This window comes from Elgaria multicarinata, chromosome 7, assembly GCF_023053635.1.
Source record: "Elgaria multicarinata webbii isolate HBS135686 ecotype San Diego chromosome 7, rElgMul1.1.pri, whole genome shotgun sequence".
Lineage (NCBI taxonomy): Eukaryota > Metazoa > Chordata > Lepidosauria > Squamata > Anguidae > Elgaria > Elgaria multicarinata.
The window spans coordinates 50835104-50858880 of record NC_086177.1 but is presented as its reverse complement, the minus strand read 5'-3'; the positions used below and the strand labels follow the sequence as shown (position 1 = coordinate 50858880).

The 23777-nt window shown below is 39.1% G+C and overlaps 1 protein-coding gene across 3 annotated transcripts in view; it reads left to right on the top strand.

The window, feature by feature from the left end:
* Window positions 1–23777, top strand: part of LDLRAD4 (low density lipoprotein receptor class A domain containing 4) — a 326743-nt gene that overhangs the window by 64493 nt on the left and 238473 nt on the right. The gene's annotated exons all lie outside the window — the stretch shown is intronic.

Genomic DNA, 23777 nt, shown 5'->3' with positions numbered 1-23777 from the left:
GCCAAGATTTTAAAATATGTCAATTACATTGAAAATATATACGACACACCATTTCTTATATTTAAAACTATATTTTCAAAGTATGTTTCTGGTTACATGGACCTTGGTTAGATCAAGAAAGAAATAAAGTTTTCTAAAAAGCCTTTACAGTGGATTTTATTTAATGTTGTGGATTAAATTAAATATTCTAAGTTTAAAATGTTCCTGTCAATATCATACTAGAAATTAGCAGCTACAACATCTGAGAAAATTCTTTAAAACCAATCTACAGATGGCATCTAACTACTTTATTACTGAGTAAAATTTATACTACCGTAAGGCCCGAGTGTTGGTGTAATTGTCCAGATGTTGGATTTTTATCATATATGGTGGAAATGTGACATAATCCGGAAATTTTGCAAACTGTTTTTGATGAATGTAAACTGGCCCTGCTTTCCTGCTATTGGGGGAAAATAAAGATACCCCATAAAAAGAAGCAGTACCTTAGATCTTTGCTATGGATGCCTGTGGACAGTCATCTTAGCTGAAAGACTCACTAGTCAAATTAAAGTACTTGGGCGACATCACTTTTACTAGCTCTTAGTTCTATTTCCTAAACTATATAAGAAGAAGCAAACAAATAACACCCACCAAATACACATGGTATTCTCTGAAAAGTCCCTTTTAGATCAATGAACCTGATCTACATTCAGTCTTCTATGAAACTTATATTGTCTCTGATTTGCGCAAATTGCCCCTGATGTTTATCATTTTGTTTACTGGTATATCATTCTTAAAACCTAATTGAAATTAATGGTAAAAAAAAAAAACCTACAACAAAAATACAGAAATGACATTAAAGTTTATTAAAGTTATCAGCTAATATATTAAAGTTTATTAAAGTTATCAGCTTGGCCAAGGGGATATGGATATATATATATATATATATATCTTAGAATTACAGGTGTTAAGTATCATCCGCATATTGATGACACATCAGTCCACATCTCCGGATAACCTCCCCCAGCGGCTTCATGTATATGTTAAACAGCATAGGGGATAAGATAGAGCCCTGCGGAACCCCATGGCTTAGGAGCCACGGCACAGAGCAATAATCCCCCAGCACCACCTTCTGGAATCGGACATCCAAGTAGGAGCGGAACCACTGCAGCGATATTTTCTTCCCAGTTACCATGATATAATTTGGACATTTGATAGATTTCCAAAGCGTTTTATTATCTAGGCACTGAAAAGACTAAATTGAAATCACTTTCCGTCTACATGGAAGAGACCACAATCAGAAATTGCATGCTATAGGGTATTGGTGTTCACTGGAGAATTTCTAAATTGTGCAGAAACACACACACACACTCGAAATAACACTTGGTTTTAAAAAGATTGCAATATGTTGTATAAGAGCCTTCCATGGGTTGGACTGCAATTCCCAGCAATCCTAAGCATTGGCCATACTGCCTGAAGTTGATGGGAATTGAATTCCAAAACATCTGGAAAGCACTAGGGTGGGGAAGGATGTCATATATTTTCACCAAGCTAAAAAGCTAGTAAAGTATAAGGTATACGATGCCAAAACTATATCATTAAAATGCAATCCTTTATGGACCCAGTATGGCAAAACCAAACAATTTTTAACCCTGTTCAGATTACACGCTAGGCCACAGTGGTTAAGCATTTTGAGATTAGTGTGTCACGTGAACCATTCCTAACCATGGTGGCTACATAACCACGGTTTAAACAAGCTCGCTAACCATTTTCTGCAAAAAGCTTAGTGGCCTAACCATGGTTTAGTGTGTTGTCTGAATAAGGTCTTCGTGATTTTAGTCTAATCCTTTCTATTAGCATTGCCAGGTCTTTCCCCCCATTTAAAAGGATGCCTACCTTTCATTTCAAATGACTTTTTAAAGACACAAATAGAGGATACCCTTGCTGCAGCTTCCTAGTTGCTTTGCTCAAATCGTCCTTTCTTGCTTGTTGTGGGGGGAAACTAGACTCCTGATTGCTGCAGCTAACAGAAGATGGAGAAAGAAACCAGTACAGCAGCATAGTGGAAAGTAGAGAAGCTGTACCCTCTGGGAGCATTTCAATGAACAGGCACCATCTCCCAGTGAAGAGCTGGTAACTCTATTATATTTCAAATTATTTTTCAAGGACACAGACCCAGCAGAAACTGTTTCTGACTCTAGTGTCCGATCAATATGCAGGTGCTGCATCTTTCGTTTTGTAGGCATCAGAGGTTTTCATTTTAAAGACTTGCTGTGCAATTCATTCGCCACAACCTTTCCTTGAAATCTTAATTCAAAAAGACACATATTTCCATGTCTGTGTTCCATGGAATGAAATCTCTAAGAGGTGAAGCAGTTAGGATAGGAGCCAGCTGTCTGTGAAAATGCCTTGTTTGCCTAGAAAATGGGCAAAAGGTTTAATGGCTCCCAGCAAAACAAACACAAGTGTGTTTTCTTAGACATTTCTGCTGAAACAACAAAATCTGTATCAAACATCTGCTTCAGTATGATTTCCTCCTCATCCCAACATCAGTTGAAGCCAATATTCACACAAGTCAGAGTTTAGATAGTTGCATGAAAGATTTGTCTTTTCATGTAAGTTAGTACCCCTGCTTTTCTCCATAAAGCATGCATAAGATGTTGCTGACTCAATCAACATTTTTAGTTTTCATCTATTTTACATTATTGTCTTTAATGTATTATATGGCAGGGGTAGGCAACTTGGTGCACCCAGCTGCTTTGGACTACAACTCCCATAGTTCCTGACCATTGGCCATAAGAGTTGGGACTGTTGGGATTTGTAGGGAATCTGGAGGGAATAAAGTTGCGTAGCCCTGCAGTATGGCATTATGCTTGCTGGCTGACCATCTCTTTTCTAGGTCAATTGCTGGCTAATAGTCCAGGATGACTGGGTTATGTTTTATCAATGGAAGCCATTGAGAGGAGATGTTCTGCTGATATCTGGGAAACTTTTTCATTTCCTTTTCCATTTGGAATGTGATATGGGGTTTCTCTATGCAAATGATTTATTGCATGGTTGTGATTGGTCACTCCCAGAAGTTTGTGGGTCCTTTACACACTGTTATCAACCTCTAGGACTTCTCCTGCACGTTTCCCCCTTTATCCCGCTTTCAAAAGGATAAGAGATAAGTGAGTAATAAAAGTTAATGGTGCCATTTGGCAGTGTGTAATACCGGCAGTATTTTCTTATGTATCGGTCATAATAAATAACTCTGTTGTGAAGGCACCCAAGCCTGTTAGATGTTGCCAGGATAGTGTAACCTGGGGGTGGATGGCAAGCAGAGCTAAGAGCTATTACAGGGGCGAATGGAGCCAGGGGAAGAATGGGTGATTTCAGCCACAGGTGAAAATGAATTACTTATCCAGTTGCCAGTTCTTCCCATTGAGAAAAGAAAATTGGGATGTAGGTTTCTCAGAGGCCAGATCTATATATCTTGGAAAAACTGGTGCCCCAAGCCTTGTTACTGTTCAGTCACCAGTTCTACCAGAAATGGTAGAGCTGTTCTCTGATACTATCAGGCATTTTCTTAAATGTGCAGTCAGGCACAAAGGTTCAGTTCCAGTAAAAAATGTGTAGTTGCAAAAGTACATTTGTTCAATTCAAAATTTAAGCTATGCAAAAGTTGTATTGTGTTAGTTGATGTAAACAGTGGCTGTTTTAAATCGATATTGCTTTTAAATAAATATTGTTTTTATGCTTTTGATGGTTTAAAATTTTTGTATATCTGTTTTCAATGTTCATTGTTTTTAACTTTTGTAAACCGCCCAGAGAGCTTCGGCTATGGGGCGGTATATAAACGTAATAAAATAAATAAATAATATGAAAAGTAAAGTGGATAGTCTAGGCTCAGCCCTGATCAAGTGTACCCATTTCTTCTTCTCCTGCCAATGACTCTCCCCATAGAAGTCACTGCTATTCTTTACATATGTTCACCAATGTTTCTGCAATTAAAGAAACCACTAACATGGAGGACCCCTGTCTTGACAAGTCAGGTGAATTTGTGAATGTTATGATAAGGGTGGTGATGCCAGGGCATATATAACATGGCATTCTTAAGATTTGAGTTTTTGCATCTTCTATTTTTTTGCTTTTGGTTTTTTAAATATCTCTCAAGATGTCTCTTGAAGGAACCTTGATTATTATTTATTTATTTATTTATTTATTTATATATTTATATAGCACCATCAATGTACATGGTGCTGTACAGAGTAAAACAATAATTAGCAAGACCCTGCCGCATAGGCTTACATTCTAATAAAATCATAATAAAGCAATAAGGAGGGGAAGAGAATGCACCAAACAGGCAGTATGCAACACTCCTCTGCATTAGTGCTGTCTAATTCTCAGGATTTTCGGCTACTCTGGATAGGCTTCTAAATGTCATGGAATGTGATTCAATGCAACAAAGTGCACACAAAAGAAAAATTCACAGGTGTGCTTTATTTATTTATTACATTTTTATAAGGCCCCCTCAGCCGAAGCTCTCTGGACGGTGCACAATTAAAATACCATAAAATACAAGTATAAATTTAAAACATTAAAAGCAAAAATTCAAAACATTAAAATAAAATACAAGTAGAAATTTAAAACATTAAAAGCATAAATTCAAAACATTAACAGCATATGCTATATAAACAAATTACAATCACGTACAGGTTTGCCCTTCCACCAGCAGAATTCCTGCAGCTGCCCATGAGCTAAACAGTGACCAAGGTTGGTAGAAAGAAATTATACAGTTGCCTTCTTGATGTACTCATCTTCTTTACCAGGTTTGGAAAAAGTGTGTAATAAAAACAAAATTTACGATTGTGTTTCACATCATAAAACACAGAAAATACCATTCTGTAAGAGTATAGTTGGGAATATGGGATTTAGAAGGAAAAACATCCCATAAATTGCCTTGTGTATTTCCATTTATTTATTCCTCTGTGTTATAATATATGTGGTAGCAGTATTACTTGGTCCTGCTATTAATAGCGTGAGAATACAACCTTTTCTTTGGATTCCCAGTCTATTCATGATAGGCAATGTAGGAGTAATTCAGGTTAATTGTGGCTAATTAACTGAGCTAAGGCCCAAACCAGTTTATATGGCTAGCCATGGGATGTATCATTCTTCCTAGAAATCAAACCCAGAGGTATTAATGTAGTGTTGATTGAATGTACACTTGAAAATTTAATGAACATATGATTATATGTAAATTCAACTCATTGGCTCAGTTCACACATAAAAGAAAACCATGGCTGTTGATTTTAAACTATCTGCAGTTCCCTGAGCAATTTGTATTCAGTGAGATGTAGTTTGTTTAGACCAGGGTGGGCAAATTTGGAGGATCTGTGGACCGATTTCTGCACAATGAAATGCACCGCAGGCTACACACCCTCCCAAAATTGCTGCTGCTCAGTTGCCACAGAATTTCAGTGGCACACTGTTGGAGGGTGGGGGTGGGGGAAAGAATTTTCCCTTTAAATAAGGCTTCCCATGTGTCTTGTTTTAAAGGGATTTTTTTCTTGACACAGATACGCGCTGCTAAAATTCTGTGGCAATTCAGCAGCATGGCTATTTGGGGTCTGCAAAAAAGGATGGGGTGTGCATGCACCCCTGTTTTAAATTATAGTTTGAAAACTAGCCAGGATTTGAAACCGTGGCTTGATGTCGACTTATTCTCACCAGCCAGGTTTTAAACCGAACTTTTCCCAACCTCGTGCCCTTCAGATTTTTGGACTACAAACAGTGGTGCAGCTTGGTAATTTTAGTCCCTGGATTTAATAGTCGTGTGTGTGTGTGTGTGTGTGTGTGTGTGTGTGTGCGGGGGGGGGGGGGCTTTAGACGGCCATGTTTATTATTTCAGTTGTGAAGCATAGAATTAACATTTCTCTTCTCCTTTCTTGATTGCTGTTCCATGTTTTACAACTGCTTCTACATCCCTGTTATGTTAGAGCAAAACAACAACAACAACGCACTTGTTTGCTAGTCAGGATAAAAAAAGAAATATTATAAGCATGCTCAGTTTTTCACTTTAACTCAGATCATAGCACAAGCATGACTTCAGAAATAATGGTGTTTTCCAGATTAGGTGTTGACCCATCCCAAACCTGCTGCTCTCTGGATGGCCATTTGACCCCTGTCCTAAAGGCTGCGGGACCCTGGACTTCATCTTCAATGTCCAGCCCTAGCCGCACCATCGACTATAATTCCAAGAATTCCTGCTCAGTGGCTGAGCTGGATGAAGTTGATGTGAGTTGAAGCCCAGAATATCCAGAGGGCAGAAGATTGAGAAAGGCTGTTTTAATCAAACTATTGTTCCCTGAGTTTGGATATTACAGAGAACTGTGGTTTGTTTAAAATTGAAGGTTGAAGATTTTCTCTCCTCTTCTGGCTTGCTAAAGTGTGCGTGTGGTCAGGGAACAAGCCCAATTTCTCTGCAACTTGTTCTTGTAGTAGAAAACCATGTGAACCCAGACACTGGATTAGTAAGCATTGCTTATGAAATGCTAATAATGAGATGCATCACTAAATTAAGCTATGATATAAAAGCATAGCTTAAAACTTCTCGATTGTGAATGACATTTAACTTGGGAAGATTTATCCTTTTTTAAAAAAATCTTAATTTAAGGACAGTCCTGCTGGACCAGACCAAGGATGAAATTGGTCCAGTGTTCTGTTTTTAGGCAAGGCCTGCCAAATTCCCTCTGGAAGATTACAAGCAGGCTATGAAGGCAATCGCTCCTGTCCTGTTGCATGACTTCAGTATCAGGTATTAGGATATTGATGCTCCCTCTGAACATGGGGGTTATCGCTTGCATCTGAAAACCAGGCACTGATAAACCAGTGCTGATTATGAATGTCTAATCATAATTGTGCTCATTTTAATAATAATTGTAGCCTCCTTAGGAGGATACAAATTTCAACCAAAAGGAATGAATCCAAATCAAATGCTGTTTTCAAAAGTCGGACAATACTCTGCCCAATTCAAAACAGGGGTTTGAGAAAATAAACATACAGGATGTTTCTCACATATTTCTTGGAGATATATTGTCTCTTCTATCTCTGAAATCTAAAAAAAACCAACAACGCTTTAAGCTTTCCGGCAGTTCTCCCTAGGAACCAGTCTCTTACTGTTATTTTTCTTAGCATATCCTTTCATTATTAAAGGTTTGGTTCTGCAGCTGTCTTGCATAGAGATCCTCCCTTTGAAGTCTCAATAGCTTCCAGCATTGAGTGGACTGCAGACTTTGCCTCTGTGTGTTTTGGTTATGTAACAGATTAGATCACCATGAGTACAGTCAGATGATCTCAACAGAGTGGAAATGAGGGATTTGAGCAGGAGAGAGAGAGAGAGAGAGAGAGAGAGAGAGAGAGAGAGAGTAGGGGTGGGGGAGCTCTTGTTTTAGTTTTACTTAAAAAGAAATTGCTACCCAAGATAGCAGTGTGCCGATGAATGTCAACATAGCCCCCACCACGGCAAATTCTGTCTCCCTTCCATTTTTGCAATAGAAAAATGATTACTACATGGCAAGCAAAGGAGACTTCAGGGTTAGTCAAAGCAACAGAAGCGACTGGAGAAGTAAAATTAAGGGCAATGCATCATTTCTGAACAAAGAAATCTATAGGTCACTTCAGTGAAATGTTTGGGAATACCTGTCTACAAAATTATTTGGTTAGCCGCATCTATATTTTCCTTATACCTCTAAAATAGCCTCATCTATATTTTCCTTATACCATTGAAAAATATTCATGCCTCATCTAATTTGGATGGAGGTCTGTAGTGCAAGACAAATTATTCTCGGAATGGCTCACAGGTGAAAGTTCAGGTCAAAGGCTTCTGTTTGGTCAATGTATTCCTAATACCCCTACCGGAAGCAAAATTAATTGAAGGTTAGCTTGTTTTCTGTATTTGTATTTTTTCATTTTCAGCATGTGTGTTCAGGCAAGCACTTTTAAGTAAAAGACGAATCAAAACTTTTTTTGATTACATTAATATATGTTGATCATTATGATAAGTATGCTTATAAAATCGGGACTAGTCCAATTGTTGTCTCTGATGTAGTAGGGTCCTTGGGGAAGAGCTGAAGCTCGGTGGTAGACCACGTGCTTTGCATGCAGAAGGTCTCTGGCACAATCCCCAGCGTCTCCAGGTAGGGCTAGAAAAATTCCTGCATGAAACACTGGAGAGCGGCTACCAGTCAGTGTCTACAGTACTGGGCTAGATGGACCATCTGTCAGGTATGCTTTAGGGTGGATTCCTGCATCAAGCGGGGGGTGGGACTTGATGGCCTTATAGGCCCCTTCCAACTCTACTATTCTATGATTCTATGATTCTATGACCCATGGTCTGAGTTGGTATAAGGCAGGTCCTTATGTTCCTATTATCTTTCTACCTCTGCTAAGCTCCTTTAAAGTTGTGTGCAGTGCAGGCCATGGCTATTGTTCCCATATGATATCGCAGAAGAGCAACATATTTTCACTTACAAGGGAAATGAAAATCATATCCTAGTCATGCTGCTGAATGGTTGTGTTCCATAGGCAAGGAAATGTATTTCCCATAGGTAAAAAAAAAAAAAGTGAAATGTGACTCTGTGATCTCGTTCAGATTTATCACTAAACTATGGTTTAGCATTACCTGAACATGTTTTGGGCTTGTCACCTCCCCGCTCCCTTTTCTTGCCTTGGTGCAGACAAAAGTAGGAGATTGGAAACTTTTGCTTCCATTTTTAACTAGTGCGAAAAGAAGGAAAACCCCGTAGGGGAATAAAAAATAAGCCAAAGGCAAGGGCGGAACCAAAGAATCTTCTACAATAATATTATTAGTAAAAGATTTATTAAAGTGCCAGGTGCCTACGCGTTTCGAACGCGGTTGCGTTCTTCCTCAGGGCTTTATAACGTTAGTGCAGTTGTAGAAGATTCCTTGGTTCCGCTCTTGCCTTTGGCTTATCTTTTACTCCATTTTTAACTAACCACAGTTTGTCATTATATTTGAGTTCAGGCAAACTGGTTCTACTTAACTGTGGTTTAGGATCTGTGGCCCTCTGGGCTCCAATTTCTATCAACCCCAGCAAGCATGGCAAATGGTCATAGGTGATGGGGGATGTAGATCAACAGTGTCTGGAGAGATGCAGGTTTTCCCCCTACGATTTAAGGAAACAAGCCGACTTCAAATCATGGGTTATGAAATTGGCTTATTTACCTAAATCTTAGTTAAAATTGGTTCATGAAGTTGGCTTGTTTCACTATACCAGTGGGCAGTATTCAGTACAGCCACTGTGCTCCCACTTGATTTTTTACACGGACCCACCACTCATACATCAGAAAGCTAATAGTTCAAAAAGCAACCGCAGAAACAAGTAGATAGGCTTTATTCTGAATCAGGTCAGGTTAGTGGAGTTTCTGTCTGCAAGCTCTGCTGATCTGACTGTCTCCTTGTTGTGCTAGTGGTGGATCCTGCTGGCATGTAGTCAGGCTTGTGTGCTGCCCATAGTTAAGATTAACCACAGTTTAGTGTTCAGACTTAATTTTAAACAGTGGTTAACTGAAGATGGAAGCAAAAGCTTCTGACCTTGTCCTCATCAAAAAATTGAGGGAGAGAGGACGAGCCTGATGCTCATGCATGTAATACTTAGAGCATCTCTGAATGAGGCTTTTATTGCACATTCATGATTGGTCACTCATGGAAGTCTCAATCTCCTGGGCAACTCCCATGCCTTTTGACCTTTATCCCGCTTTTTAAAAGATCAGAGATAACCTGATAAGGAATGTTAATCTGATATTAATATTAGCAGCGCCATCTAGTGGCTATGTAATGAAATGTATAGAACATGCGGAGAAAGGATTCAAAGGATGTGTCCAGCCTTGCATGGAGCTGATCTTAATCATGCAAAGAATTTGGAAGCAGAAGCCTCGGTATGGATGTGGGATTTTAGCCTTGCGTAGTGAAGCCCTTAATCATAGTGTAGCTTTTATGTCCGAATCAGGCCACTGTCTATGTTATCATGTTTGTATCTGCAAGATTTTATTGTTCATATAATGAAATGGGTGGTAGTGGTGGTAAAGCAACATAAGTTAGAAAGAGAGGAGTTGTCAAAACACAGTTCAGCAATTGTGTACTTTTTGCCACCTCTAATTGTGATTGTGTTGAGATTTCAATAATTTGTCTTTTTTACTTGCTTTTGATTTGGGTAGAGATGCTTAATTTTTAACGATTAGAAGCAGAGATTTAGCCACATGGCTGTTGAGGAGTCAGGTAGCTGAAACTGTCAAATGTCATGCACATGCAATTGCATACTTGAAACAAGCAGCTAACTTTCCCACCTCTGATAATGTTCAAGCGAAACCTAAATTTTCATAATATATTAACGAAGAATGAAATGTTGCCTTAATGTGGATGAGTAAGCCATTCTACAAGTCATCAAAGGAGAAGGGAAAATAATAATTAGAAGTCATGCTTGAAAGACTATCTGGTGTAGTTTAATGGCAGGTTGGCATTTTCCTCCCGCCCCTCAAATCATGCTAGAGGAAAATTACAGATGAATCATGATATGCTATAAGTGCTCCAATGAGGAGCATGTAAGAGTATGATTCATAAATAATTGCTAGTAGGGATAAAAAAAAATTGACCAATATCTTATAAGACAGGGAGACCTGTCACAAAGACTTAGTTTACATATAGACAGGAAATAAATTAATGACCAGTTTATGTCACTTTAATTTTGTTCTCACAATGTTTATTTAATGTATATGCCACACATATATTAATACTGGGTACATTTAAAACAATTTACTAAAACTTCAGTATTGAAATTATCCAGGATTATGTAGCACAGTAAGTAATTAAAAAAAAAAACTTTTTTCCATTTGTAACTAATGATTTTGTTTAATAAAATATAGAGATTCTGGACAGCAGCATGAACATTTTCTGAATGTTGTCTGTGTGAAAGTTTGGAAGTATTTATGTATGTATTACTGCATTTATATCCCGCCTTTTTTCCTCTTAAGGAGCCCAAGGTGGTGTACATAATCCTCCTCCTCTCCATTTTATCCTCACAACAACAACCCTGTGAGGGGGGCTGGGCTGAGAGTCTGTGACTGGCCCAAAGTCACCCAGTGGGTTTCCATGGTTGAGTGGGGACGAGAACCCAGATCTCCCGACTCCCAGTCTGACACTTTAGCCGCTGCACCACACTGGCTCTCTAAGTATGTAACCATCAAAACTCACTTTGCAGTTTACAGAGTATAAAATATAAAGCAAAACTAAGAATTGATCCTCACATTCAGATATTCAGGCTTCTGTCATCTTCAGAGCTTGGTACCTGAGGTGGATGTTGAAATGGTTGCATATATATTAACAGCAGCTCATAGGACCATTGGTATAACTAGCAGTCATGGCTACACTATCTTAAGTGATTCTGAGTTCACAGTCTTTCTGAAGAATATAAAGTGTCTGGGTCAGATCATGTACCTGAGCAAATCCCTATTGTCTTTCTGATTTTGCTCTACATCTCTAATTCTATTTTCACGAGTGGGTATCCCACCTTCTATCCCACCACTTATCACAAGATGTAGTGATGGCCACCAATCTGGATTGCTTTAAAAGGGGTTTGGATAAATTCCTGGAGGCAAAGGCTATCAATAGCTACTAGCACTGATGGTTGTGTGCTATCTCCAGTATTCGAGGCAGTAAGTCTGTGTGCACCAGTTGCTGGGGAACAAGGGTAGGAGGTTGCTGATGCACCATGTACTGCCTTGTTGGTCCCTGGCCAATGGCTGGTTGGCCACTGTGTGAACAGAGTGCTGGACTAGATGGACCCTTGGTCTGATCCAGCATGGCTCTTCTTATGTTCTTATGAGCTTGATTCTTGGGAGTGCTGTATACTGCCATGACCCACATTTATTCAGTCTTCTCCTTCACCTAGGAGGATTTTTTTCCCCTGCTCATCATCCATCGAAATATGCCCTTTGCCACTAAGACAAATGCTATAAATCTGGTAATCCATTTTGTTTACTTCCATTTGCAGCTGAATTTACATGGCCTGCTATGTCTGAATCAGACTCGGCATTAGGGCAAATTATGGGGCAATCAAAAGGCAAGACAAGAAAGCAGGCAAATGGTCAAGCACAAAGGTTGAAACAGTTTGAGATCAAGCTAAGGCAGGAGTGGTCAAGATACAGGCAAAGGACAAGCCACAGTTAAGCAGTCAGATGCAATATGCAGTCCAGAAGCAGAGTAAAGCAGGAGTCCAAGGGTTCGTACCACGGAGGCTCAATCTCAAGGCAAGGTCTGGAAAACAAATACAAGGCCCTGGAGCTGGTAGAGTGATGTTGTTCCAGCACAAAACAAAACAATAGGTTTGGTAATCAGTTCGATCTAATAGCAGATACCCTTCCCAAGCTGCAGTTTATTCCAGTGTTCTCCTTCAGCTAAACCAGCAGGGTTGGAATTTGCTTCATAGAATAAAATTGCTTCTTAAACACTGAACCTGAATCTGTCATACTTATTCACAGATATTTAATTTTCAGTGAAGCTATCTAATGTCTGTCTTTCTGAATGCATCCAATCTGGTTACAGGCCGGCAATGCTTTACATTCAGAATATTTGTTTATATTAAGACACTGTCTTTGGCCGTTCTATGTCACTTTCTATGCAGACTGGAAAGTCCTATCTTAGGTGGACAGATTTCCAATGGTGATGTAAGGTAGAAAGAGTTAAGTATATGAAATTCAGCGGCACTGCAGAGACGCTCAGCACTGGTGACTATAACATACTAGATGTCCTCTGTATAAGCACCAATGTGACTTTGTGGACTGCTGAGACTCAGTCTGTTGCGACTGGCCTCACTTGCCACAGGCAAGTAATCACAAGAAACTGACCTTGGCAAAAGCACATTTTACACTTCAGTGCTGTTCAACTCTCTCTCCGTGTGTGTGTGTGAGCGAGAGAATGAATTATGAATAGAAGGAAGGCAATTATCATCATCATCATCATCATCATCATTTATTACATTTATATACCGCCCCATAGTTGAAACTCTCTGGGCGGTTATCACAAATTCAGAGGGGAAAGAGTGGGCATTGTCTGCACAAGTAAAACTAAACCTCTTGGCACCCAATTCTAATTTATTTTTTATGTGAACCACCCTGGAAATACTTATTGAAGTGTAGTACACAAACGAAATACATTTAAATGGAATAGCAAGGGTGGTTACTTTCAAAAACTTCCTCTCCAGGAGTGTGCAACAGAAACTTACCAGTACAAGTTGCTTTCAATATACAATGGGCTTCTCTAAACGAGCAATTTCTAGCATGCTCATGACTGGCTAGTCACGGAAGTTTGCAAATTATTTACATGACATTGTGAATTACCAGGACATCTCCCGCGGTATTCATAACAAATCCACCATGAAAAGAACCACTTTTAACATCCCCCCAAAAGTGGGATCTTCCACTACTAAGCGTTGATGTCTTAATTGAAGTGAGTGGAATGGAAATATTCAATTCAAAGCAAATGGTCACCTCTCTCTGCTCGTGTAATGCACTCATAACAGTCATGCCAAAAATCAAGAAGCACAAACATCCTAGGTAAGCAAAGCAATTTCCCCTTAATGTAATGACGCCCAGAGTTGCCACAATGTATTGAAAAGCGAAACTTTTTTCAAACTTGTGTGGTTATGATCTCAATGGTAAACATTTTCCTGCAAGTATTACTGTTAGCTAGTTTGTTTTTCAGATTATAATTAGAGATTCTCAACTTTATTCTCAAGTTTTTTCAGACAAATAGTACAGCTACATAGTACTAAACTATGATATATAAACTATATTTATAAATATTTTAAATGCATGCAAACATTATATTCCTGTTTGTGCATGCTCTCTCTGTGTGTATCAGGGGAGGGGTTACACACACACGTGGACTCATCCTTAAACAAAAATTAGGCCACTTGATTCCAGGTACAGATTGTCCACAAAACTTTCTGTGCTACCTTGTCATACAAATGCAGCATCAGAAACCACAATGTTATTCGGACATTGTAATGAATTTGCATCAGTAATGCTAACAGATAGACCAATGCAATAATTCATATAAACAGTTTGGGGCTGAACATTAAATAAAAGCAACCCATCAAAAGTGAAACTTTAAAGTATTATAGCATTCTTCATAGTCTAAAGATCTATTTTAACTTTAGACAAACTTGATAGGGCTTCTCTACATTGAAGCAAAAATCCTGCACCCTTACCAGTGCTTCATCTTCTGGAGTCTTTTGGGGATTATGATCAGCACAACACACTTCCCCCCAGTTTACTTTGCAAGCAAGTTTCATGTTTCATTTATACAGCCTGTAGATGGTGCTGCGATACTGCGATATTCCGGAAGTTCACCACCTCTTGGATGGTGGTTTATACTTATTACTGTATTTTCAGCAATTTATACAATTACAGAATAAAGCTTAAAAATGATGGAAGAGGCACCGGAGATTGACAATGTTGTGAAAAGTACCCGCAAACTTCCATGAGTGAACAATCACGAACACACAATAAATGCCATGTGTAGAAATGGCCATAATGGCTTGAAGCTTTAAACTATATACTTTGTCAAACCAGAAACAAAGTCATTTACTGTCTATAAATCAGATGTCTTTATATATTCTTGTTGTATTTAGTTGGCAAGTTTCAAAGGCAAATGCACACTGGTGGTAATACTAACACAGATGTGGCCATATGTTATTTTACATGAGCATTGATCTCATACTGAAAAGTAATAGCAGCATCCGTCTTAAAAACAATAATGGCCTTTATTACTCTGCCCAACTGCAGCTAATTAAGAACTTTATCACAACCTCCAATTCAAAAGGGTATTTTCTATGTGTGCTTCTCATCTTGCTCATACAATGGCTTGAGGCCTTGAACTGTAGTTTGTCAAGCCAGAAACAATGTTTTCCAGAGACATTGATGATCCAGGGTTGACAAGCTGATAGGCACTTTGCCGGAGGCAGAACCTACAGATTTTAGACTTCAATGTCGTAATTTACAATAATAGTTTTTAAAGTTTTCAATGCTGGATAACTCCAGAAATTGCAGCTACTTAGAACAGTTTATGTTCTTCAAATTTCAGTTTTTCATTGTGAGAAATCTTATTTAAGAGAATGAACAAGTTATTTGTTCAAGCACCCAAGACAAAGGCTGCCATATTAGCTGGCATTCATTACTGTAATGCAATGGCTGGTGGCAAGTGATAGGAAATGGAGTTGTTATGAAACAATGTAAGCTAATGGACAAGAATACCTGCAGGTTTTTGAGAAGCCTGGATTAACAACATTTTTGATGGAGGGGATAGCATAAAATTTGTAGGCTTTTAAAAGAAGCTGAAATGAGTTTATTGGATCTTTGACCTGGAAGAGGCACAACCCAGAATTGCTAATTGGGAAGATCTAGGCCTTTTAAATAGAGCTACATATACCTAACCTTGGTCCTTGTATTGGATTGGGAAAGCATGCATGATTCCTGTTCAGCAAGGGATACACACTTGAAAGTCCACTTCTGTGTTGACTGTGTTCAGATGATATGCTAAGCCTTGGTGGTTAAGCACTTTGAGCTAAACATTATGGTTTAGTGTGTCATGTGAACTATGACTTTATGTGTCGTGTGAACCATTCCTAACATTGGTGGCTACATAACCACGTTTTAAACATGCTCACTAACCATTTGCTGCAAACAGGTTAGCGGCCTAACCATGGCTTAGCGTGTCGCTGAAGCTATGTTTTTCAGTAAGGATGTCTGCCAGAGCCAAAGCAATATGTCAATCTCCAAAAGTGTCTTGCCATGCAAGTTGGCTGCTCCGAACCAAACAATTGCAAATTTAATCACTGGTGCTTTCTTCCAACTGAATGTGTTTAGGATTCTGCAAGACAAGTAAACTTTCTGGAAGTTGGTACAATAGGTGTAATAAATTAGTAGGTCTGGTTGCCTTCCTACTGGTAAAGTATTGATCCTTAAATGGATGTCACAGTATGTGCAAACCAATATTTCCATTTTAAAATTCTGTATACTTACTTCTTAGCTTTATCCTCCTTTACATCTTTAGCTTTCAAATTCGGTTTAAGGTTCTGATATGATTTCAGTAATCTCATTGGAATGAGTTGGTATAGTTAAAATAAAATGTTGTACATCATTTCATTTCTTCTAGCAGTGTAAAGCTTCCCACCTATTTAAGGCCTTGTGCTTTTCTCCTTAGATTATAAACTTTGATGAGCGGTCTTAAAATATAGGAGGTTGAATTTTACAGGAAACTAGTTCATGAATGCCTTGCTATTACATTTTGAAAAGAGGTTACAAAGAAGGTACTGACACAATTGCCTTGGTATAGAGCTGGTCATTGTTCTGTATGGAGAGAACTATAAATGTTTCCTTCACAGGGCACTTCCTTCCACCAAAATTATTCTGATGAAGGAATATTTCTGGAAACTGTTAGATCAGAATTGTGGGGGAAGGATTTTCACCGAAAGCTTCCAGGAGATTCTAGAACCATCTGCACATGTTACAGATTCTCAGAGAGGTGGGGTATACTATTGGAGGCCTGTGATTGTCTTTCATGGTCTCATATTTTGTAGTTTTCTATAATCCTTAAAAACTCTCATAGCTCATTAGAAATCATTGTACATAAGTATAGAGGAGGGGTGGGCAATGTCTTGGGGGTCCACATTGTGCCCCTGAACCCATTGGGGGCCACCACCCACTCCCACCACTGCAATTTGGCAAGGAAACCAGGCACATGGGGGAGAGCACTCCTTGTTTGAAGCAGAAACACACTTCTGGAGATGTCCAAAGTGTGATTCTCCTTGCAAAATTTCCATGATTTCTGACATAGTGGCAGCAAATTTGGCAGTAGGTGCAGAGGGGGCACAAAAACAGCCAGGGTGTGTGTGGGTGTCACATGTTATCCACCCCTGGTATATTTATCATAGACACTGATGCCACTTAATAGCTAATGTAGCCTTCTCCAACCTGGTACCCTCCAGGTATATTGGACTACAGCTCCCAGCATTCCTAACCATTGTCTTTGCTGGCTGGGGCTGATGAGCATTGAAGTCCAAAGCATCTGGAGGAGGCCAGGTTCGGAAAGCTTATTTAAATAGTAAGACTGAACCAGACGTTCTCGGTAGAAAACATTCTGCTTGAAATTTGAACGAGGGTGGTGATTAAGATTTCAAGGGGATGACAAAGTTGCAGAAAATATTAAGGAATATTGCAGAAGCATTTTGCATCACCCTGGGCTTCCTTAGAAGGAAGGATGGTATATAAATAACATTATTAAAAACAATAGTAATAATAAAAATAATACTAAGTCACCACATAATGTTAAACACTAATGAAACTTGCTGGAACTTTGTTTCTCTCCAAACAACCAAAATGTACCCCCTTCATTTGCTATCTGTACTTGCAGTGGTGGTGGTGGTGCCATTTTTGGCCTAAAAGTAGTCTTTTTATTTTCGTATTTCCATCGAGTAAAACTTTTTATATGTCTCTCTGCCTATATCCATTACCCAGTTCCAATAGCCACATGCCTCTGTAAGAATTTAAATCTACTGTGCTAGACAATATAAATATTGTGGGCTACATCCGTCTTTCAAAACACAAGGGGTACAGCACAGTAGATTTTTTTTAGTGGATGACTTTGTGAAAGTTCTCAAACTTCATTACAGCTGTTGCAAGAAACATCGATGTTGCACTGATGTTTCCTGCAGCAGCTGCATGAACACTAGTTTTTTCCATAGCACTTGCAATGGGTAGAACTGCTTTAAGCTGTTTGTCGGGCAAGGAAAAGAAAGAAAGGATGGAGTCTGAGTGTAAATATAGACATATTGGCATGATTAACGCATGAGATCATGGAGACACTTAAAATGAAGTGGGACATTAGAGACAAGTCTGAAGGTGACCACTTGAAATTAAGTAGGTCTCTTGCATATAATGTAAATACTTCCAATGAAGAGAGTCAGACAATAGTGAGATCAAAGAGCTAACTGGTATTTGAAATACGGAGAGAAATGGATGCCTGTCAGAGGTATGGCCATTGGACCACCAAGCAAATGATAGCAGAGATTTTTCTTGAAAGTTCTTTTGTGATTTTTAAAACATTTTTTTTTTATCTTTGGAAATTTTTGGAAAGTTATCCAGCAGTGCACCATTATTTTCACAGCCGGAAATGTGAAAAATGTCTAAATGAAAATTCCCCAAGATCGTTGTACTACACAAATATGAATCAAGGGCTGTATTGTATAAAAGCAATCCAAGAAAGATCCATAATGATAAATTAAATACACGCAGAAAGCTTATATAATATAACACTACTGAAGGATAAACTGCATATCCTTGGATTATAAAATAGTTGAATGCAGGACTACAAAATGGCAGAGCTGTGAGGTGTTCAAGAACGTGGATAACTGGGTCTCTTTGCCCATTTCACAATAACTTATTCATGAGCATTTAATCAAAATAAATAATCACAACAGCTTATATAGATGACCCCATATAACAGTGATGTTCTTGAAGGTGTAATTACTTTTTTCAGTCCCCCAATAGTAGCAGTAAATGGCTAGTCGTCATCAATCAAAATTGTATAGGAATATCTGTAATTCATAAAACATAGTTTATATAACCACTAGTGACTGTAAATAAAATTTCTTAAGCTCAGACCTCCTGTAAGTGTAAGCATTCAGCTTCTAAACAGTTTCAAAATGTTATGGAGTTGTTGGAGATTAGACCACAACTCAGACATTGTACATAGTGTCTGTACGCCGTCCTGAAATCTTTGTGATATAGGGCAGGATATAAATGTTTTAATAAATAAATAACTTTTGTAAACCACCCAGAGAGCTTCAACTATGGGGCGGTATATACATTTAATTAATAAATAAATAAATAAATAAACATGTGGATGTCTATTTTTGTGAATTGCCCAGAGAGTGTTGATTATTGGGTGGGATAGAAGTTTAATGATAATGAGAATATGGCATTTCAAAATAATCAACATGGAGGCCACTGTGAGCTACATGAAAAATATTGGATATGATTCAAGGGGGAGGATCCAATTATGTTAGTGCACCAACGCATATTATGTTGGGTTAGCATAAGGGACCCCTTGTGCAATGCAATAGCATTAGCTTGTATAATGGGATTACCCGGAAAAATTGTTGTGTTAATGGTAGCTTATGTAGCTCAATGTTATTTGCGTTAGCGCGATGACATCATTGGATATTGCCCAAAGAGTCAAGGATTTCCACATGACCGGACTTCTTAACTTTAAACACAAGATCCCCATGCCATACCACAAACGTCTCTTTTATTTAGAAAGGGTTTTCATATGGTATGGGGTGAACTGCAGTTTGAAAAACATACAAAACTAGCTTTGTAATTCTTGGACCACGGCCAAATTACATCCTCTCATTTAGCCCATTGGGTTGGATTCTATTCAGTGTGTAGATTCAGGATGCTATGCCATGTAACAGTAACATATGATACATTTATGACCTAGGATTCATGAACTTGATCAGACATAATCCTGCTATGACTTTGTTCAAGAGTTGTCTTTCAATAAGTTGTATAAATAATCCATTAGGGCAAAATGTTTTCACTTTTGTGGGTTCTAGGTACTAGCTCCAAAAGCCAATCTATGGTTACAATATGTTATTTTGGATCTGGACCAGACTCTGAATGCTGTATCAGGGAAATTGATAGAAACTGCAATAAAGGCAAATTAGTTAAGGTTATGTCTTAGGTAAAGGGTGATATGAATTTTGCAAATGGAATGCATGCCTCAAAAAAGTACTGAAATTTCTTAAGGAAGTGAATGGAGTAATTCACTAATTGTAGTGTACTTGTTCCAGTATGCCTTTAAGATCCTTTGCTAGAGTAGTCATGCCACTGGCTTGCCTATTTGCAACAACTTGGGGCCGTGATACCTGAGAGTGCACCTTCTCCCTTACCAACCTGCCTGGTCACTCAGGTCACCTCTGGTGGTTCCACATAGACCTATGGCTTGATTGGAGTCCACCAAGAAAAGAGCCTTCAGTGTCATGGCCCCCTTCCTATGGAATTCCTTGCCTTTGGAGATCAGGTAGGCATCAAAGTTGTGTTGCATCCAGCGCCTCCTGAAAACATTGCTATTTTGGGAAACCTTCCAGCTGTGGTTTTATCAGAATTTGATTTTATCAGAACTCGGTTTCTTTTTAAGAATAGTAATTACTTTAATATATTGCTTTTATTCTTTTGTCCTAACTGTTGTTCATCATTCCGAAAACTTGGATTTGGAGCGGTATACAAATATTGTAAATGAATAAATAAAATAATAAATGGAAATGTTCTGCTAATTAAGACAATGTGAGACTGAATAAACATTTTCATTGTTTGGTGAATTTTACAAAGTCTCTCAAAAGGCCATGTTACACAGGTTAGTTCATTCAGCTGTCCCTGGGTACAAGAATCACGAAGAAAAATGTATCATATGAACACCCAATCCATAAAAATACTTGTGATTTATGTGATCTTGAGGGTGTCTAGATGCTACCATAATTTGGAAATCGCAATGGAAATCCAGCAATAGGCTTTTTCCATGAGATCCTTGTAACCATAGACAGTCTGGAGGGATCATGTAGACTGAGTGTATTGGCATTTTAGTGTGAGGTAGGTCTGTCCAAGGGAGGCATGAACTGTTATAAGGAGAACAGCTAATTTCTGCTAGGGCTCTACTCATTATTCAGCTCAATTATTGTATGATAGATGCTAAATATGGTTGGTGTGTTCCTTATTTGTTGTGGTGTTGAGAGTGCTGTAGACTGCTGGGAAAGTTTTTATATATGTATATGTGTGTGTGTGTGTGTGCACGCGCACATGTGTTATGTGTGTGATCCTTTATTTTTCTACGTCCTTGTGGAATGACATGCACACTGAGTTGTGAGACCCCCAATTAAATCTGCTCCCCCCCCCTCCCCAGATTTAGGATGAAAATACTTGAGGCAAGCTGGCCACTTGTCTTTTCTATTCCTCCTAAGGATAATTTCCCCCATTTTATGAAAGTTCAATAACAAGCATACAATTTCTAATCTTAAATTAGATATAAAACATATGTAAACAGAAATAGGTACAGTTTTGGAATCTCTGACCCTGCCTTAGCTATGGCACCAATAACGCATCATCGTTGTTGTTTATTTGTTCAGTCGCTTCCGACTCTTCGTGACTTCATGGACCAGCCCACGCCAGAGCTTTCTGTCGGCTGTCGCCACCCCTAGCTCCCCCAAGGTCAAGTCTGTCACCTCCAGAATATCATCCATCCATCTTGCCCTTGGTCGGCCTCTCTTCCTTTTGCCTTCCACTTTCCCTAGCATCAGCCTCTTCTCCAGGGTGTCCCGTCTTCTCATTATGTGGCCAAAGTACTTCAGTTTTGCCTTTAATACCATTCCCTCAAGTGAGCAGTCTGGTTTTATTTCCTGGAGTATGGACTGGTTTGATCTTCTTGCAGTCCAAGGCACTCTCAGAATTTTCCTCCAACACCACAGTTCAAAAGCATCTATCTTCCTTCGCTCAGCTTTCCTTATGGTCCAGCTCTCGCAGCCATAGGTTACTACGGGGAATACCATTGCTTTAACTATGCGGACCTTTGTTGTCAGTGTGGTGTCTCTGCTCTTAACTATTTTATCGAGATTTGTCATTGCTCTCCTCCCAAGAAGTAAACGTCTTCTGATTTCCTGGCTGCAGTCAGCGTCTGCAGTAATCTTTGTGCCCAGAAATACAAAGTCTGTCACTGCCTCCACGTTTTCTCCCTCTATTTGCCAGTTATCAATCCAGCTGGTTGCCATAATCTTGGTTTTTTTGAGGTTTAACTGCAACCCAGCTTTTGCACTTTCTTCTTTCACCTTTGTCATAAGGCTCCTCAGCTCCTCCTCGCTTTCAGCCATCAATGTGGTGTCATCTGCAATCTGAGATTGTTAATGTTTCTTCCTGCAATTTTAACTCCAGCCTTGGATTCGTCAAGCCCAGCACGTCGCATGATGTGTTCTGCATACAAGTTGAATAGGTAAGCTGAGAGTATACAACCCTGCCGTACTCCTTTCCCAATCTTAAACCAGTCCGTTGTTCCGTGGTCTGTTCTTACCGTTGCTACTTGTTCGTTATACAGATTCCTCAGGAGGCAGACAAGATGACTTGGTATCCCCATACCACCAAGAACTTGCCACAGTTTGTTATGATCCACATAGTCAAAGGCTTTAGAATAGTCAATAAAACAGAAATAGATGTTTTTCTGGAACTCCCTGGCTTTCTCCATTATCCAGCGGATATTGGCAATTTGGTCTCTTGTTCCTCTGCCTTTTCTAAACCCAGCTTGTACATCTGGCAATTCTCGCTCCATGAATTGCTGGAGTCTACCTTGCAGGATCTTGAGCATTACCTTGTTGGCATGTGAAATAAGTGCCACTGTCCGATAGTTTGAACATTCTTTAGTGTTTCCCTTTTTTGGTATGGGGATATAAGTTGATTTTTTCCAGTCTGATGGCCATTCTTGTGTTTTCCAAATTTGAATGGCATGCATCACCTTGACAGCATCATCTTGCAATATTTTAAACAGTTCAGCTGGGATACCGTTGTCTCCTGCTGCCTTGTTATTAGCAATGCTTCTTAAGGCCCATTAAACCTCACTCTTCAGGATGTCTGGCTCTAACTCACTGACCACACCGTCTGAGCTATCCCCGATATTATTATCCTTCCTATACAGATTTTCCGTATATTCTTGCCACCTTTTCTTGATCTCTTCTGTTTCTGTTAGGTCCTTGCCATCTTTGTTTTTGATCATACCCATTTTTGCCTGGAATTTACCTCCGATGTTTCTAATTTTCTGGAAGAGGTCTCTTGTCCTTCCTATTCTATTGTCTTCTTCCACTTCCGTGCATTGCTTGTTTAAAAATAATTCCTTATCTCTTCTGGCTAACCTCTGGAATTTTGCATTTAATTGGGCATATCTCCCCCTAACACTGTTGCCTTTTGCTTTCCTTCTTTCTTGGGCTACTTCCAGTGTCTCAGCAGACAGCCATCTTGCCTTCTTGGTTTTCTTTTTCTTTGGGATGTTTTTTGTTGCCACCTCTTGGACAATGTTGCGAACTTCTGTCCACAGTTCTTCCGGGACCCTATCTACTAAATCTAGTCCCTTAAATCTATTCTTCAGTTCCACTGCATATTCATTAGGAATATTAGTGAGCTCATATCTAACTGATCTGTGGGTCTTCCCTATTCTCTTTAGTTTGATTCTAAATTGTGCAATAAGAAGTTCGTGATCTGAACTACAGTCAGCTGCAGATCTTGTTTTTACCGTCTGTATAGATGTCTGCCACCTTTGGCTGCAAAGGATGTAGTCAATCTGATTTCGGTGTCGGCCATCTGGTGAAGTCCATGTATAAAGCCGTCTTTTTGGTTGTTGGAAGAGAGTGTTTGTTATGCACAGTGAGTTGTCCTGGCAAAATTCTATCAGCCTATGTCCCGCTTCATTTTGTTCTCCTAGACCATGCTTACCTGTAATTCCAGATGTCATTTGACTACCCACCTTGGCGTTCCAGTCTCCTGTAACGAAAATAATATCTCTTTTTGGTGTATTATCCAGTAGGTGCTGCAGATCTTCTCCTTTGCTGGAGAACGCATCATCACCAAATACTATTTTCTATCTTCTGGTTATTGAAATTATGATAAGATGTGCGAAGAGAGACGTGTCTCATTTTATTTGTTAA